General features: G+C 40.0%; 1 protein-coding gene across 1 annotated transcript in view; it reads right to left on the reverse strand.

Moving 5' to 3' along the window:
- The window catches only part of sos1 (son of sevenless homolog 1), a 249,486-nt gene that overhangs the window by 56,402 nt on the left and 172,206 nt on the right, over positions 1-20,878 (reverse strand). The gene's annotated exons all lie outside the window — the stretch shown is intronic.

A 20,878-nucleotide genomic window follows, 5' to 3' on the forward strand; every position in this document is an offset into this window, starting at 1 on the left:
AGGAGGAGGCGGTAGGAAGAAAACCTCGCATTTTTTATTAGATTCAAATGTATTGTCATCATGCAGCACAAGTACAATACAACTAAAAGAAGTTTGGCATCCAACCAGAGTGCAAATGTAACAGTAAAGTGCAATAGTAATGTACAATGTACATATGATTAAACTGGATATAAAATATATGAATTAGTACTACTGAGTAATGGTGCTAATCAGATGTACAGTATGTACAGAGTTGAGGTATTAACACAGTGATACAGGTATAAAGACACTATGGTAGTAAGTCGTATAGGCCCGCAGTGTAACTAGTAAGAGTAGGTAAGGGATATGTACAAATATAGATATAGTATCTACAGATATGTAAAAAGGATTATATGCAGGTGTGTACAGACAGATGTGGATACATATATATACGATAAGAATACATATATGTATACGGTATATACAACATTATTGTACATGCTATCATACAGCGTTATATGGGTTATAAGCAGGTGTATAAGTAGATATATAGAAGGATTATATGCAGGTATATTCAGACTGAATACGGAGGTTCGACGTGCAGTTGCAGTGGTTTTCAGAAGTTAGATTAGTTTCTAAACACATTATACATAAGAAAATAGATGCTGAAAACGTGTGAAAAGACTGAACTATGTAGTACTGAATTGAGTTAAGACCGTTGAACTGTTTTTCACAATTTTTGTGTTCAGGATTTTTCAGGGCGGGCCCGAAATCATGGCTTGATGACACACTGGAGCCACACTTAGCATAACTCCTCCCCCAACATTAGCATGGCTGTGTCCGAGTTGATAGTAGCTCAAAGGTGTAGCATAGCTAATGCTAACAGTTTCACATAATAATGTTTGCATATAAAAGCCAGAGGGGCACTGATGATGTGACTGTCACTTTGTTTAACACCTTGTCAAGCATCTTGTGCAACATACATCATTAGACAGGACCAATCTCTAGTAATGGCAAGAAGCCTATATTTGATTGGTATGGTCCTTTAAACTGGGTCTAATTTATTGGTTGTATATATACCATATCAATAAATGTTTTTCATGAAATAATGCAATTCAATTGGCATGTGAACTTTGCTTTCCCATACTGGGTTGTGCCAGATATGCATACGTTCTCTTCCAAGTTAGGGTGTAAAGTCCACACTAAAGGATTAGTAACTAGTGGTTAGGGTGTAAAATCCACACTTTAGAGTTCCATCGTCATGGTTACAGTGCACATTAGCTCGCCGGCTGGCATGAGCCGCTTGGCATCATAGCACATCATAGAAAGCTAAATCAATATTGAAATATCATATCAATAAATTAAATCTCTAGGGCGGCTAGGTAGTGCAGTGGGAAAGGCGCTCACCACCAATGCAGGAGACGCTGGGTTCGAGCCCAGCTCTCCGCATTGCTATCAGCTTGGCTGGTCGTTCATACTAATACAATTGGCAGTATTAGGGGGTGGGAAGCTGATGGGTGGGGATCGGATGTTGTGGACAGCGACTCCTACAGGTCGGTTGGTGCGCCTGCGCAGCAGAATCAGGAAGCGACGGGGGTGTGCCCTCCCATGCAGACCCCCCGACGCTGAGAGATCGCACTGTGCAGGTGAAAAGATGCGACGGCTGCTTCCTCGAGTACCGGAGGGGACACGTGATGTAAGGCTTCGTCCACATTGCAGCCGGCTTGTGGGAGGCATGGCCTAACAGCGTTCGAGACAGGGGAGGGTAGAATTGGACGATACGAAATTGGGATGGGAGAAAAAGTCGATCAAATATATATATATATATATTTTAAATCTCTACTAGATCACTGTGTCGCAAAATGACATGCAGTTAATGAGAGAATTATGCGGTGTGCATAAATAAATGCTGTTTTACCACTAGTGAGTATAATTCTGTGACATTGTATGATTTCCACCTACCCTAGTAGGACATGCCTAAAAATTTAGTTGTTACTTAGATTTACGTAAATTATCTCCATGGTGCAACCACTTTTATTTGTATGTCCATTTTGTCCTGTCTGTGTCTGTCCTGTGTTTCAGTACTGCTATTCATACATTTACACAATTCACTACTAATATCATCACTCAAAGCTTACAGTTTTTATATTATAGCTCCATGTCTTGTCTGTTTGATTGGTTGGGAGTTGATTGATGCAGGTGTTCTTCATTAGTTGATCAGCAAGGCCTTGATTTAAAATCAGGTGTGTCTGTGGTGAAAGACAGTTGCCTTTTTGCACAATACCTGCCAACTAATGTGTTTGTGACTTTCTTTTATGGACAATAAACAGTATATTTTACTTACTTCCCGTTGTATTTTAAAGCCTTTCAGTGCACAAGGTATGGCCAGCCTTGTCACAGTGTTCTACAACATTCACACTTTGCTTCGACTCGAGATGTACAATACATTGTTAGGTAAAGGTTATTTATTTGTCTAGTTGTATGAACATTAACTTGGTAAGTACAAATAAAAACAACTTTTAAAGCGTCCTGGCAAGTCTGTACTCATGTGCCTCACTTAAAAAAAAGTGTAATACATATTTGTAGAATGTAATATAAAAAATAGCCAATACATTATATTTCTTGCCCTGCAGAAGCTAACCGCAGTAACTACGCAAACAGGGGAACTGAGATAAATGGCTTTAAAGTTCTTCTAAGACTATCCAGACACATGTTTAGATTAGTGGCAGTGCACTGATGGAACATGTATTAATGAAGTAATATTTATGCACAAAAAACCACAACCACAAATTTGACCCATGACCCCAAAAATACATACTTCATTCTGCCTTTGTATTTCCTTAAATCGCTGTACAGGTAATGCAGAAGCTAAGTACAGCAACTACATTGTTTTTTTTTTCTTGTTTTTTGTTCAGCTTTCTTTGTGTTTCCAGTATAACAATTTTTTTTTGACTGTTTGAATATTTAGTAATTTAATAACCTTGTTTATGTTTTGTTCATGAATGTCTAGCTAGTTCGACCTAGGGTAACATTAGCTAGGTTAGTAGGGCTGTCCCCGAAGCCTGTTTTTGGGAATTCGAACTTCGTCAGGGTTTTTCGAACTGACGTTTTTAATTTAAAAAAAAAAATATATATATATATATATATATAAAAAATAAAAAAATCTTGACATTTTTTTTATATAAATATCCTCAAACTAAATCCCCAATTTGAATAAAGTGATTAATCTGATTAAATTAGTATTTTTATTTATTAACCTCTTCAGCCCGTGCAGTCCGTCGGCGAACCGCAAATGACATCTGGTCATAAATCAATATCTCCAGATTGTTCTATAAAAAGTAGCGTTTTTACTTTCAAACATATTCAAGTATAAACATCATAACCATGTCACAACAGCATTTATAATGTATATTATCATCAATACGTTAGTTTAGGAATAGGTTAAAGTAGGGTGACCATATTTTGATTTCCAAAAAAGAGGACATGCCTCGAGATACTTAATGATACTTTGCACAATCGAAGCAGGCATGGCCACCTTCATTTCACTATGTCTTGTGTATGTACTGTACTGTATGTGATGAATAAACCTCTTGAATCTTGAATCTCTACTCAAAGTTTACTCAAAGATGCCTTTATTGTTTTAACCTCTTAACATGCACCCAGAAAAGCGGCATTTTTTTTTACTTGAACTTGAGGACTGCATACTTTTTTTGCTTATCTTTATACTTTATGCTTATAGCACATGCATAAGCCTGGTCTCTTTTGAAAGATAACATTCTGAAGTTTCGTACACAATAAATAAAAATCACTTTTAGTGCTAATGAGTAACATAGGGCTGAACATGAGTTGAACTTGTGTACTCACGTTTTTGTGTAGTAGTTGCAATATTCCAAAATAATATATATATATTTTTTTAATAAGCTGGAAAACACCACAAATCCATAGCCTGAAGTATCCATATCCATAGGCCCTGAACGTGTGTTGTCGGGCCTTACAAATACATTTGATTTTGATTTGATTATCAATAAGGTGATATCTGGAACACACAAACACTATTTTTTAAATCACATGCCATGAAACTCTGGGACCTGGCTGAATTTAAGACCGCACAAATCATGTTTAAAGCACGAAACAATTCACTCCCGGGTAACATCCAAAAATTCTGGGGGGCTACAATTTAGAGGAGAGTCTAACTTCAAGAAACAGGCTGTTGATTCAACAATGTATGTATATTTCAGTTTGTGGAGTGAATATGAGTTGCATAAGATAATAGAGTGAAGGTATACTGAATACTGTCTATCTGTATGTCATGTATGTCATATATGTTATGATGAATTGAAAATGGGGGACCCTGATGTAAACAAGACGAAAGTCTTTCTCTGGTCTGCATCTCCTTAACAATTGTGTGTATTGAGCCGTACTGTATTGTACCCATTCTGCAATCTGTTAATAAAGTTTTCAATCAATCAATCAATCAATCAAGGGGGTAAGAATACATACGTTTACACTTCATCCTACTCCTGCTTGTTTGTTTTTTAACACTATGATCGCCGCGGACGAGTTAAGACGTCATTCCGAGCCATGCTCATTCTGCCGAAGACGCTGTAACTCGTCTTTGATGTCAAAAGGGGTAGGATTAAATAAGTGTATACTTCTTCCTACTCCTTTTCGAACATGCAGATTGAGTTGTTTTTCTTTTTTGTTATTGTTTGTTGTATTCATTGCATGTTCGAAATAAAGACTTCAAATAAAAAAAAAATCAAATCAAATATTTAAAAAATCTGTCATCGAAATCATATTTCCTTTCCGGAGCCCTGAGACACACTGCTGATCTCCTCTCAACTCTCTAGCGGTTCAAGAGCGCCATCTGGTGGCCGATCGCCAACCGGATATTAACCTTTGAACCGGTAGTACTCATCCATATGTGGTCCGGCCACTCGCTATAGCTCCCGCGACTCCATCTTGAAACACTGGATAATAGATCGCTCGCCCTAACTCAATAAACAACGTTATTTGGACGTATATACTATTATACAAGCTGGAAATGGATCGGGCATTTCTACATCCCATAATAGAAAAAAATCTGTTCCACGCTCATCTGCCAGCGGCGCGAGGAAGCCACGGTAAGATTCAGCGTTATTTTCTAGCGTATTCTATACTAACTGATCTGATGAACATATGACCCACTCTGGATGAATCATCTAACGCTGCCCACGGAATTATAAACGATCCCCCGCCCATCCGGTCAACATCAGATGATGCATAGAAACTTCTAGAAGTACGTGCAGTTGAAACTTTTTATCTCGCACAGATTCCTACCAAACTGTATTTGATCATCAATATAATGCATTTGGGGCTATAAATCACGTTCTGAAGAAAGCTGCAGAAAATGATAAAAACATACTTATACTTTAGACCATATTTTAGTATGAATATGTGAATGAAAAAGTTTAACGTTGCTACACCCTGAACAATACATATAGGACATTGAAAGGGCCATAATAATGGCAGTTTAGCAATAGAATTTTAAAAGTTATAGCCCTGCAAAGAAGGGGAACTTCTCCATAGACAAATAGAGCTGGCGAGGGATGGTAAATTATGAATTTAACCCATGGCGATTAAAGTGTTAATCTGTTTATTACTTGTTTTTTATTATTATTTATTTTCAATTCGAAATAAATAAACTCATTCATTCAAGATATTGTGTAAGCAAAAGTATAGTTAATTTACTCATACAGTATGTACATCCTCTGGCCTCGCGCGGATCTCACAGCTGCAATACTCCAATTCAACCATTGGGTGGGTGGCACTGCTGAGCGGCCCTCACAGTGCGGCCGTCAGAGCGCGGCCCTGAGAGCGCCGCTGGCTCTGCGGCTCTGCAGCTGCATGCTTTTCCGGGAGTCCGGGGTGATAATCTGGCACGCAGCGTAAAAAGTCGCACACCTGACATATCGGCATGTAACTCGAGAACCGAGGCACGGATTTTGGCGATTCAGATGGCATTCGAACGGCAATAAATGGCGCTTTAATTCTGTAATTTATATGTTCGGCGAAAAATGCTGTCCCGAGCCTTCAGATGCTCGCAAAGGGCCGTGAAACTGAAACTGAAAAACAATGAAACCCGGACATTTCAATGAATTTATAAACCCCCCCCGGACAGGGGGTGAAAAGAGGACATGTCCGGGCAAAAGAGGACGTTTGGTCACCCTAGTTAAAGTGTTATTACATAGATTTTCCTTTCCGAAATGTCTGTTTATTTTGCGAGAGGCGACCATTTTGGAAAACCTTGAATCATGGGAATTGTAGTTTCTTTGCAGCCATTTTGTAGCGGACATTCATAGCTCTGGATCTGAGTTGGAATTTTTCAAAACTACACTTCCTGAAATGATCTATGGGGTTCAAGGTTCATAGTTATGTATGTATTTTTTAATAACTCTTATTATTCGGGATAATATACCACAAAACGTAACGTTATTGACAAATATTGAAACGCAGTTAGTTTCTCTTCCCTATTGTTAGCATGCAGCAACAATTAGATCTGAAATTTGTTTCAAAACGGTTGCACCGTGGTGAAAATAAAAAAGTACAGTCGATTTCATTATCTGTTCTTATGCACGCCTGGTGATACTAAATCCAAATTGAACTCAGGCATTTGAAAGATAATATACCGGTATGTATATATATTAAACTAAATAAGCAATATGGATTATGCCATCGCTAGACACTACAAAGAGAGAGATCATGGTTCTACAGCCTCTCTAAGGTTCATTGGAATCGAAAAAGTCACCCTACCACCTAGGGGCGGTAATATAGTAAAGCTTCTCTTACAAAGGGAAGCATATTGGATTTTTACTCTGAATTCTGTGGAACCCCATGGTCTAAATGAATCCCTTGAGTTGAATCCATTTTTGTAATCACTACCCCAGGGGTTCTGTGTAACCTATGTGGGTGTGGTGTTAAATCTACTTTAAATTGTTTGTCATATCTAATGACCTAGGTATTTGTCACTTCTCTCATATTGTGTTTTTATATATAATTTTCAAAATGAGTTTATGTGGATATAATGTGGTCTTTATGCATCATATTTATACATGTGAGTGATATGCATTACATCCTTGAGTAGCCAATGGGCTTGATGTGTTACAATGTGGGATGGAATATGCTGTATATAATGATGATGATTATTGACACCTGCACCTGAGGAAGCAGAAGCGAAACGCGTTGTGCAATTAAAAAAAAGCAAAAACCAGTCCTAGGAGTGTGCGGTCCCTTCTTTCTTTTTGAAGGTTTTCTCCTTTTAGTTATATATATATATATATATATATATATATATATATATATATATATATATATATATGTGCGAATTGGCTATAATAAGGTAATTTATAAGCCTGCTATTCTATATTCTATAATAATATTTCAAATAGCATTGGTCCGGATGGGAGAATTCAGTACTGTATCTACAGAACCTTCTGTTTAATCATCTTCCCTTTATTCATTTCCTTCGATTTTTCGTACACATGATCTCAAGAAGGTACTGGATAATGTTTGGTCATTATTAGCATGGTGTTATTCACTGTCAAAGATGCAAAGAAAAATCATAATTCATATTCTCCTTTGTTTCATCACAATTTAAGCAAGCCTAGTAATACACAATATTTCTGACACTGGGAATGCATTCACTGAGGTCCATAGATGTCCCTAGATACCAAGAATATGCAAATGGTCCTTGTAGAAGTGGAGCAATATTCCATTTACTTATGTATTTTAGGCGGATTTTCAGAAAAATAGGCAACGGGCTATTCAGGTATTTATAAGCCTGCTATTCTATATTCTATAATAATAAATCAACTGGGACTGTTTGCCTAATAAAACCACTGTGTATTATCACCAACCAGACCTTGATAGTTCATTGTAAATTTACAGTTATTTTGTCAAATTATTTATAATTATAATTATATAATAATTATTATTATTCAATTATTTTGTTGGCAACTCTTTTGCATTACTTTTCACGTTACATGTACTGTGAAAAGTAATGCAAAATACTTGCCAACATTGTACATTCAATTCACAGTAAATTGTTGGCAACTCTTTTGCATTACTTTTCACAGTACATAGAAATACACATAATTTCTCTCCCACCCACCCACCCCCTCCTAATGTACAGTCTCCTCCCCATCATATGTATATATTCTCTGTTAGGATCTATGGGTAACAGTACAAACAATGTAAACTAGGGATGTCCGATATTATCGGCCGATATTGGCATTAAAATGTGATATCGGAAAATATGGGTTTTCAATTTTTTTTTTATTATTATAATTTTTTACATTTCTATAACCTTTATTTACCCAGGCAAGCAAGTAAGAACACATTCTGATTTTATTTATTGTTAAAAGTATGCATAATGTTATGTTAATTCCACAACAAGACATACCGGTATGTAATGTTAATTACCTGAAATTATTCAGTTTTTGGGGGGGGGGGGAACCCTGCATATATCGGTATTGGTTGATATCGGTTGATATCGGTATCGGAAATTAAGAGTTGGACAATATCGGTAGATCGGTATCGGTAAAAAAGCCAATATCGAGCATCCCTAATGTCAGGGATTAAAGCAAAAAAAGATCTCCTGACTGAACTTTTTCAGGCCAAGTCTATTCTTATTTTAACCTCCACTGTATTTTTTTTAATAGCGTTAGCGTTTTAAGGGAGCCTACTTGTAGAGCCTACTGTCCTGACTGTGACTATAGACCCTACTGTTGTGGTTGTTGTGCCAGGCAGGGAGGCTGTGTGCTGGAGAGCGTGAATGCAAGTCTTGTGGCTAGCTTCTGATTGATGGCGAGATAGCACCCTTTTCCCATTACTTTGAACCATGAACTAAAAGGCTTGTTATCATACAAACAAGGGACTAAACACGTTTCGCAATTATGCCACAACAATGTGGAACGCCCTTTCCCACAGGATTTAGTGAGACTGTGGTGGTGGGTGAACCTCTGCCCCTACAGAGGGGTCCGGGGGCATGCCCCCTCGGATTTTTTTTACGTTTTAAAGTTAAATGCATCAATCTGGTGCACTTTGAGAGCAAAATTAAGAGGCTAGATCTATGATGATCTTTGTGCTCAAAACACAAAATCGACTAGACACTAGAGCATACATTTTATTTTGAGCCATCAAAGAAATTAAGCAAAAGTGGTTGCCTGTGTTGAACTAGTTTATTTTTTAGAAGAAAAAAAAATAGACTGGATTACTATTACGACTACTACCAGTGCCAATACTACTGAAACATCCATATTGGCAAACTTTATATATATATATATATATATATATATATATATATATATATATATATATATATATATATATATATATATATATATATATATATAAAAAATAGAAAATAAAAAATGTAATATCAATTAAAATATTATATACATATAATCAAATAGACGGAAATCCGTCTCAAGACGGAACGCTTTAATGCCTGGGCCCTAATGTAAACGTATGAAATATAAAATAGTGGCACACAGGGTGCAGTTATAGTGAGTTAAGAAAAGAATAAGATAAACAACAAGTATAAAAAATTATAATTAAAAAATAATAATAATAAAACAGATGTGTGTGTGTGTGTGTGTGTGTGTGTGTGTGTGTGTGTGTGTGTGTGTGTGTGTGTGTGTGTGTGTGTGTGTGTGTGTGTGTGTGTGTGTGTGTTTGTGTGTGTAATCTCCTGTGTAATCTGCAGAGACCACTTCTCATGAATGTGGGGATTTCATCCGACCCGTGTCGCTGTAGATAGATACTGCTATTAGCAGCTTCCCCCGCTGCACTCACACCTGCTGCTTTCTCTTTCTGATCCAAGGACATGGGCACCAGGAAAGAGATTTCAGGGTGAGCTCCATGGAGAGGGAGAGCAGACGTGCACCAGCCCAGTTAAGGTGGATACCGTCTTTCGCAAAGATATTTCTATTCGTCCAGAAGGCCAGGAAGTTGTCAATGTAGGTGATGTGTTTGGAGATGCAGTATGCCTTAAGCCAGATGTGGAGGCTCCTTACGCGACTGAAGATCATGTCTGTGTATCTCGGAGATGGAAAGGGGCCGGAGACGATGAGTGTTTTACCAGTTGCAGCTGCGGTGGTGATGAGTGTGTTATAACTTTCTTTGAGCACTTCTGACTGTTTGTGCCTGATGTCATTGGCCCCAATGTGTATTATGACGGAGGAGATCTGTGAACGGTCTTCGATGAGGTTGGTGATGCAGGCGTTGATATCCAGGACCTTAGCACCGGAGAAGGAGCAGGTTTCACCCTTGGGAACAGTGAAATGGCGCACCATGGAGGATCCAATAACAAGCACAGAGGGAGGAGGAGGTGGGGGGCTGGTGGTGGGCTTGTCGGGACTGGATGCGGCCGCTCGACAGATCTCTGGCTGGTGTGGCTTCTGGGTTTGACGTAATGGGTGGGGGTGGGAATGCTGGGAGGAGGGGAGGCGATCCGCTCTGCGCTGCGGTGGCCAGGTCAATGGGAACACTGCTCCAGCCTCCGCAACCCCTCTGGTTCTATGGGGTGGCTGCTCTAAGTTTAGTGACAAGAGTGATGGAATGGCAGGAGTGGGGAGGAGGGCTGGTCTGGACTGTGCTTGTTGGGACACAAGGACAGCTGCTTCACACAGCGCACATTCTCTGAACCGCTCAGTGGAAGGACGGGGAAGCTGAGAGGGACAAGGGGTGAAATTAACAGAACCTGGGCGTCGGGTGGCAGGGCTTGGGTGTGCATGTGGGTGGTCTGTTGGATTGGTAGATGGTGGGATGAGGCATCGGCTGGCAATCTTGATCCGCTTACGTGCAGGAGAGGCCCGGTGGGTGACCATGGTGCTCAGAGCTGAATACCTGTTTTCTGTGTGTATGGGTGGCAGCAAGTGGGGGGTGAGGGCTGGGGTCCTGCCCCGTTTCCTGTCGTTGCACTCGACAACAGTCCAGGGGTCTGATGACAGTGGGGTGGAGCATGATGGCTGTGGGCGAAGACTGTGGTCAGAACCAGGCTAGGGGCCGGAAGGCTCTGGAGCTGTAGCAGTGGAGTAGGTGGTGAGAGGCAGTTTGGTGTCAGGTGAGTCAGGAAGCAGTATGTCCAGGAGTTGCTCAGTCTGGTGGATAGAGTGGAGGGTGGAGATTCTGCTTTTCAGCTCTATGATGGTCTGGTTGAGGTGAAAGCAACTGGGACAGTCGGGGGAGTTGGGGTGCGGTGTCATAGTTTCCTCTCCCAGGAAATCCCTGGACCCCTTCATCGTTATTTGTTGAGTGTGTTTTCCCAGCGTTAGTTAGTTCGGTAACGTTAGATAGCTAAGATCACCCGGCGTTGTTGACGCACGCAGCAACGTTTCCCTGGCAACGGGCTGGAGAGAGCGCGTGTTATTTGTTGAACGAGTTTTTCCAGCGTTAGTTAACGTTAATTAATTAGTTCAGTTATAACGTCAGATATAAGTTAGGCTATCTATCTCTTCAGTCCTGTTCCAAGATGTTATGATGTCATGTATGTTGTGTATGTCATAAATGTCACTATGAATTGAAAATGGGGGACCCTGATGTAAACAAGACAAACGTCTTTCTCTGGTCTGCATCCCCTTAACACTTTGAGTGCCACTCACGAGATTTCTCGGGTTTTTTTTATAGGTGGTTGCTAGCCACTCACGAGATTTCTCGTAAATTTTTTTTTTTTAGCGATCTGAAAAATTATTGCATCACCCGAGCCTACCCGAGTATAGCCGAGCGGCGCCGGCGATCACTGTGGAAAAAAGCGCCCCCTGTCGTCTCCCAGATGACATAAGTGATTTTGGAATGGAAATCCGGTACTCCACATTTTCCAGTTCACTGATCCAGCCGGGGTTACCACAGTTCATTCTGGAACCTCAGATCCCCGCTGATCATGGAGATCTACAGTATCGCGTTGGATCCATACACGTATCGATTTTTTCGAATGGTTATCAGGAATTGGAATATACCAGTTGGATACCATCTGATGTCAGTGTTAGGATAATCAGAGTAAGTTTGATGAAGTTATAAGCTGTTTTGTGAAATGTCTTCTTTCGGTTTCACTGTAAAAGTCCGTGAGGAAATCAACGGAGCGATTATCCGCGCGCGGCCGTAATGTGCTTGCGTGCACGTATAATATTGATCATCTAGCGTTTATTTGAAAACGATTCATAAAAAGGCCGACGAATATCAACGTTGTGGAATATTCCACTAAAAGACGATTTTCATAGAATGCTCCAGAATGAGCTGTTTTTTATATCAAAACGGGGGCTTTTCTAACTGCTCTGAAACGGAAACGACGTGATAAAAAAACAATCTGCCTTGACAGCACTGACTGGAAAATAGTCTTTGATAATGCGATGGGCAGATTAGACACATAGCCATAATTTAAAACATAGATTAGGCGATATTAACGTTAACATTGGCGCCGATGATGGCATTCAGCCGGTAAAACGGAAAACCAGGCGTGGCGCTCAAAGTGTTAACACTTTCAGGGGGCGCACATTTAGTGCTTGAATGCCCACCATCCGCTTCAATGTTAACGTTAATATCGCCTAATCTATGTTTTAAATTATGGCTATGTCTAATCTGCCCGTCGCCCATCAATGACTAATTTTCCAGTCAACATTGTTGAAGCGTATTGTTTTTTTATCGGTTCATTTCCGTTTTATAGCATTTTGAAAAGCCCTCGTTTTCAAGAAAGAAAAAAAAGATTCTCTGATAAACGCCCTGTGCTGTAATATTCTAGAACGTTGTCATTTTTCGGCCTATTTATGAATCGTTTTCAAATAAACGCTAGACCATCGATAGTATATGTGTACGCATGCACGCTGGTGCCGCGCGCTGAAAATCGATTCTCCTAGTTCCTGACCGCTCGCACAGTCACAGTCAAACAGCCTGGGGGACACATATGGGAAAAGCTTATATCTCCGTGAAAACGGGTCTGATCATCCCAAGACTGGTAAAATAGATTCCTTACCTGAGATCAGATGGTATCCAAATGGATTATTCTAATTCCTGATCGCCATTCCGAAAATCGATCCTTTTATTGATCCAATGCTACGTACTGTAAAGACATATTACATGCTGTCCTGAGGGTCCAGAATGAATCTGATCGGCTCCGGTTACATGCGTGAGAAGTAAAATGTGGATTCCGGAGTTTTTTTTTCTCATACATTTTTATTGAGTCCAATCCAAAAGGGTGCATTACCATCTGGGAGACGATAGGGGGCGCTTTTTTCACATCTGAGCGCCTGGTGGGGCAGGCTTACCAACGGTAGACTCGGTTGATGAAATATGAATTCAGATCGCTAATAATAAAAAAAATATATATATATTCTCGTGATGGGCATTCAACCCGCAGGCTGATAACCCGAGAAATCTTGTGATGGGCATTCAATGTGTTAACAATTGTGTGTATTGAGCCGTACTGTATTGTACCCATTCTGCAATCTGTTAAAGTTTTCATTCATTCATTCATAGGTAAGGGATATGTACGCTTTGTCACGGGATGTGGAAATCGAGTGCACCATTGCACCCTATATACCATTGCAAGTTATCCATCTCTACAAATACGGCGATTTTCTCGATGGCTCTCTCTGGTGCACAAAGCTCTGCTTAAACTGGTTCCCTCGTACCTAAGTGTGCTTCTGTGCACAAAGCAATATAAGTATGCCCTTCGTTCTCAAGCTGTTCTAACACTGGAAGTTCCCCATATGAGAACTGAATTGGGAAAAAGGGCTTTTAAATATGCTGCTCCTTCATCTTGGAACAAGATACAGGAGGACCTAAAATTACCAGGACTGGTCACCCTCAGAGAATTCAAAGCCATTTTAAAATCCTACGAACTCAGTTCCCTTGGTCAGTGCAACTGTGTTTGATCATTTGCCTGTTTGATAACTTGCCTGAAATTGGAGCTTGATGTAAATGTTTTATCTGTATTTTATTGTGATGTTCTTTTTTATGTTGAAACTTTCTGCTGCCTTGCTTGGCCAGATCGCTCTTGAAAAAGAGATTTTAATCTCAATGATGCTTATCTGGTTAAATAAAGGATTTGATTGATTGATTGAGATAGATATAGTAACTAGTAAGAGTAGGTAAGGGATATGTACAGATATAGTAACTAGAAATAGTAGGCTAGGGTTATGTACAGATATAGATATAGTAACTACTAGGGATGTCCCGATCCGATCACGTGATCGGAATCGGCGTCGATCACGTGCTTTTCAGAGCATCGGGGATCGGGAAAAAATAATAATAAAAATCGGCAGTCAAAAAAAGAAACATTTTATTCAACAAACATGACCATGTCCACGTCTTAAACTCATACAGAGGCCTTAGTTTTGGTTTTAAATTACATATAATATATCATCATTAATGTATTTATTGTCACACAGAGCAGAATAATTGTCCACAACAAAGACATTCCCCTTTAATTTTCACCGTTGCAACAAACACCCCTTTAATTTAGACGCTACACGCTGTACACGCTACACGCTCGACCACAACAACAACAGTACAACACGTCGCTCCCGAAACACGGTTAATATCCACTGACTTGAGCAGCTAGACTTAATGTCAGAGGTTTGGAACTAAGCATTTTAAAATAGAAAGTCAAGCCAGTTGCAATGTTTGCAAGGAGGACAGCAGGCTGGAGGCGAAGTTTTCAGACTAACTTTCACCAGGAGGATAACGTTACGTGACTGAGGATTATCGTCGGCGTTTCAGACCAGAATGGACCATTACGTAAGTCGAACACTGAATGTATACTAATGTGCAAACATATATTGAAACTTTTAATATTTCTCATATGAAGCAGAAGCACATTTCTCAGGGTGAATGTAATAACAAAAGCCTCCGCTCTCGCGCCCCGAACTATAGGCAACAGATGGGCTTGTCTCGCTCTGCCAGTTTCTGACAAAAATGCGTCAAAATTGATTACTAATGTGAAAGATCGGATCGGAAACGATCGGATCGATAGATATTTAAAATCACATGATCGGGATCGGATCGGAAGCAAAAAAAGGCGATCGGGACATCCCTAGTAACTACTAAGAGTAGGTAAGGGATAGGTACAGATATAGATATAGTAACTAGTAAGAGTAGGTAAGGGATATGTACAGATATAGATATAGTAAGAGTAGGTAAGGGATATGTACAGATATAGATATAATAACTAGTAAGAGTAGGTAAGGATATGTACAGATATAGATATAGTAACTAGTAAGAGTAGGTAAGGGATATATACAGATATAGATATAGTAACTAGTAAGAGTAGGTAAGGGATATGTAGATATAGATATAGTAACTAGTAAGAGTAGGTAACGGATATGTACAGATATAGATATAGTAAGAGTAGGTAAGGGATATGTACAGATATAGATATAATAACTAGTAGGAGTAGGTAAGGGATATGTACAGATATAGGGATGGATGTGATGTCTTGGGCATTATCACGTTAGCCTAGCTTAGCACAATGAATGGAATGGGACAGTGCCGGTTAGCTAGGCTAATAACGAAGCCAGATAGCTTTCTACTGAATGGACAGAGACACACACACACACACACAGCCAGCATGTAGGTGTTATTTATTTCTAGCGTCATTCATTCATTGACCCGTTCTGTAGAAAGCTATCTGGCTGACTTCTCCAAAGTCGTTATTATTATTAGCCAAGCTTAGCACAATGAATGGAAGCGGACAGTGTGGGTTAGCTAGGTGACGTCATCGTTGGATTCACTCTCGCTTTCACTCGCCGGCAGTCTTCATTGAGACAGAGACAAAATAATAATAATAATGGCCTAATATCTGTCCTCTTCGCCGTGAACACAGAATTCTCCAATACGATTGATAGCTGCTGCCAACGCTAATGATGTGTTGTCGATAGCTTTTCAGCTCAGAGCTCAGTCAGTGTTTACTTATAGAGTGATTGAAAGCCTATACAGTGATCAAGTAAATAAAACGTCCAACTCGCGCAACGACTCTGCAAAAAGTCCTGTGGATATTATTGCGAGAGATAATTCATACATATTATGAAAAGCCAATGTGTTGTTTAGGATTTGGAGGGGGGTAGCGCAGTCTGACAAGTCTCTGTGGGGGGTCTAACACCTATTCAAGGTGCACACACCAGCTCTCTCTCTCACAGTGTGTGTGTGCGCATGCGTGTATGTGCGTTTCGTGACACGATGTAGTTATCTGGAAAACGGGGATAATTAAAACCATACCATCTAGCAAGAATTAAACATATTTACAAGTCGTATTAAGTTTTGCAAATAAGGAGACATATATATAACATCTCAAAGCACTAAAAAACGTCATTTTTCTATTTTTACCGATTTCTGAAATGCAGGACTTTCTGGCCATTTATGAGAAATTCTCAATGCCTTTGTTACCCACGGGCAGGTGCAAACAGCGTGAGCCTACCTCTGAGTGTTAAACAGAATGAATAGACCGATAAATATATATTAACATTCTTTTTTATTTATAAAAAAAATCTAAATTCTAATGTTGATTTAGAATTCGAATGCCAACATAACGAACGAAGGTCAGAACGTTCGGGCTCAGCCCTAGTTTATTAGACGTTTGAATGATCGTGCACTCACAAAGGATACAGCCTTCAGGGAGCAGGTAGGCTAAGTTAATGGGTTTACCAGTCAATCATTTGTTTTAATGTGTGAGGGTGTTACGGACGCTGTCCTTATGTATGTATATAGAGGGAGTAATGTATAGTATCTGTTGTATATATATAGGCATGTTTTGTTTGTTGTTGTCTTGTCTCCCTCTTGTGTCTACATATCCCCATTCTCAGGTGTCTCAGTTCCAGCAGCAGCTGGTCAATCAGCAACTCACCCCAGTGCAGCAGCAGCTGAGGCTCGTCAAGCAATCAAGCTCCACACCCCTTCTACCCCATTGTGTGCAGTGTTAGAAAGCTCCCTGGTTCATTTGGTTGTGGTAACTATTCTGTGTCTTTGTGGGAGAGCTCTTTGTGTGTTTTGGTATAGAGCTGAGGCTCTTAGCTAGTTTTGGTGTGAGAGCTGGTCAAAGCTCTGTGTGAGCTCATTATGTTTTGTAGAGCTGGTGAAGGCTCGGGTATATTTGGTAGAGCTGGTGAAGGCTCTGGTATTGTGTAGAGCTGGTGAAGGCTCTGGTACTCTGTGTTTTTTGTGTAACTCTCATTGTATCTTTTGGTGTTCGTTGTTTGTAGTACATTTCTGTTTAACCCTAACCATGTGTATATTTATTCCCTTGTCACCCATCCTATGGTGATTGCTTTTCTTTATATTAATCTTTTGTTTCGCACACAGGGACATTGAGGACAGGAAGATACCCTGGGGTCAACATTTTTGCATCACGTAGGTGACCTGATGTTAAAGACACCAGCCTTAGAAGTGAGCACCGCCACCTGTACTTTTGGGCGTCCGCGCCTGTAAGAGGGGGTGGGTTTTCATTTCCTTTTGATATTTCATTTGGTGCCACTAGGTAGTCCTCCTTGCTCTCTGTGTTGCTGAGTTTTTGTGTTTATAAAAATAAATACTATTATTTTGCAAATTGTTTCATGGTTTTGTGTCACTGCACCCTCGAAAGATATCGGTGTTTTCAATGTATGTAATGTATATTGGGGGAGATGACAGCAGCTGGAGGGGCTGGGTCAGAGAGGTCGAAATGTGCATGGTTTAGCAGAGGGTGGTGGAAGCAGTCAGTGTGAGCAGCACACTGAGCAGCGAGCAGGGTGTTTACATTCCATCAAGAGCATCAAGAAGCTGATAAGAACAGCAACAGGCAGAGGAGCGAGGGAGAGAGGTTTGACATCATTAATGAAACAGACGTTTAAAATGTGTGTTTAGAGTGTGGCCAGCTGGGGGTATTGTGGGTGTGGCTCTGGCGTCAGCGTGTATTTCAGCCTGACCGGATGGCGGCTGGAACGAACACTTCCTAGTTGTGTGCGGGTGGCGATAACGGCAAACATTTCCCCACACCTGATTCCCCTGTGACGGGACGAGAGAGAGTCCTGGTGAGTAACTTAACTATATTATAGAGCGGAGCTTGCATTATCATGTCGCTAGGTTGATGTGCACTGTTTAGGTATTTATACTGTGTATGGTCTCCCGTAGGGAACGACAGACAGTGAACGGTGAAGAGGCGAGGCATTGTGCTTACGCCTGGCGATACAAAGGTATCGCTCACTTTTATGAGTTGCACACATGCATATTACACACAGACAGTGTAGGATAAATAGTAATATAGACCAGGGGTTCCCAAACTTTTCAGGCCGGGGCCCAGAAAATAAGGCGTCAGAGAGCCGCGGCCCAATGCACATCGTCTGGCTTTTTTTTTTTTTTTTTTTGCCAGGCGGCCGATTTTTTAAGCCAAATATCACTTCAATCCTATTAAGTTAGTTCAAGTTAGTTATTCATTTATATGTGCTATTTATGAGAGGGCTAACTTGTTGCAAAATAATAATGATAATAATAATAGCCTCATTAAAATACTATTGTTGCTTCGGTTGTTTTCAGCGTTTTATGTGCATAATCTGTTATTTAGTTTGAAATGTTCGTTGAAATAAGTAGATTTTTCGTTTTTGTTTATTTATTAAGTTAATATAAAACCATATAGTCACATTTTAGAATACAATAGAATAGAATTTTAGAATACAACTAGAAACACTGTCCTGGCCTGCTTCTAAGTTCAGTGGCCTGACAAAAAAAATTTAAATAAAAAAATAAAAAAAAAAAAAAAAAAAAAAAAAAAATATATATTTTTTTATTTTTTTTTATTTTTTTTTAAAATCATCTCGTGGCCCATCCGTGGCTGCTCGCGGCCCACCTTTGGGTCGCGACCCCGACTTTGGGAACCACTGATATAGACGACCTGTCCTGATTTCCCTCAGGCTGGGGAAATAGATGTACCGTTGTGGCCCGGGTGTGTGCGGTGTGTGTGCGGCACCGGGTGTCTCACTCAATCGGTTAAACTGTAAGTCTAGCTCTCTCTCTCTCTCGTTCGTTTGCAGTACCGGTGTGTTATTAACTTATTAAATGTTTGTCTTGTAGTGTGCAACAGCCAGTATTTAATATACTAAGGTTCTTGAACTAGGGCTGCAACTAATGACTAATTTTTTTTTTTTTTTTTTTTTTTTATTATTGCAAAACAAAACTTATTAAAAGTCAGTACTCAACACACATTGTATAATGAAACTTTCAGTAAAGGTGGTTAAAATATATGCAAGTACAGAAACAGGATAAAACAAAAATAGTCAATAATAACATTTTAACCGTATACAGTGTATATCCAGCGATGTTACAATTATATAAATGTTAGTATATAATATACCCCTAATACCTATTTTCTAAAACCCTACACACATATGCTCCAGCTCAAACCCCCCCCTCCCGGACCCCCTCTTGGATAGTACCTCCATTATCCCTCACTCCTAACCAGACACTACCATTATAGGCTAGCTTTTATTCTCTCCACCACTTCTAACCACATTGACATTTTGGATTCATTGAGCCCCAGAATTCTTGCTGTAGATATTTCTTGATATATCACATCGAGATATGTAAGAAACCACACTTTCCGGCACATTTTTTCCGGTTGAAACCAACGTGATGCGATCAGTTTTTTTAGCTACTGTGATACCCGATAAAACCAATCTTTTTAGTTGTGGATTCACTGCAAACTCAAAAACATCATTCAATAGCAATACCGCGGGGTGTACAGGTATATTCCAAAATACGAGTATTGATAATTGTTGGGACACATCTTTCCAGAATGCCTTAACTGGTGGGCAGTCCCAATACATGTGCATAAATGTTCCTTCGTCCCCATTTGTACATTGGGAGCATTTGGAGTCTTGTATAAGCCCCATTTTGCACAGCCTTATAGGAGTCAAGTATGTCCTGTGAATATAGTTCAGATTGATTTGTTGATGATCCGGGTTCCTTGATGTAAGTCGGACATTTGCCCAGGCTCCTTGCCAATCAAAGTCATTTTCCAGGTCTGGTATATCCCTCATCCAGATCTTCCGGTTTTAGCACAACATGTAGTGCACGCATTTTGCAATTGCTCCGCTCCCACCAACGCTAATTTCGTTTAAAAACATTATTTGGACAGTAAAGAAAGAGAATAGACCACATCGTATGTATTGTTAAGACCCTCTACTAACCATATCAAAAGACAAAATGGTTAGAGGTAGAAAGACGACAGAGAAAATAACTACGGCAACTTCAACGGCGCAGGACGTAACAAAACGAGGAAGACACGTCCTAACCGTCGCTGGTTCTGAGCCGACGGCGACAAGCTCCGAGGAGGAGAAGGAAGAGGACAATTTACCGGGATCATCGATTACGGTCCCCGAAAGAGAGTTAATAGAGACCAACATAACAGAAGGTACAGAATCAAGCTCCGTGAAAGCGAGAGCAGCCAGATATATGGATTCCAACGTCACTGCATCTATCTATCATCTATCTATGCCGCCAACTGAAGAAAGCAGTACTACCACTCCACTCGACTTCAACACCACCACTCCACCCGACTTCAACTCTCTGACTATCCTGATAAAAGAACTGATGGTCGCTGATAAAGAACAGATGGTAGCTTTCAAAGCACACGTTGAACACATCGATACTAAATTCGAACAGGTTATGAGAGCGATATTTCTTGATATATCACATCGAGATATGTAAGAAACCACACTTTCCGGCACATTTTTTCCGGTTGAAACCAACGTGATGCGATCAGTTTTTTAGCTACTGTGATACCCGATAAAACCAATCTTTTTAGTTGTGGATTCACTGCAAACTCAAAAACATCATTCAATAGCAATACCGCGGGGTGTACAGGTATATTCCAAAATACGAGTATTGATAATTGTTGGGACACATCTTTCCAGAATGCCTT

The sequence above is a fragment of the Notolepis coatsorum genome (assembly GCF_963971535.1).
Source record: "Notolepis coatsorum genome assembly, chromosome: 7".
In the NCBI taxonomy this organism is placed as follows: Eukaryota; Metazoa; Chordata; class Actinopteri; order Aulopiformes; family Paralepididae; genus Notolepis; species Notolepis coatsorum.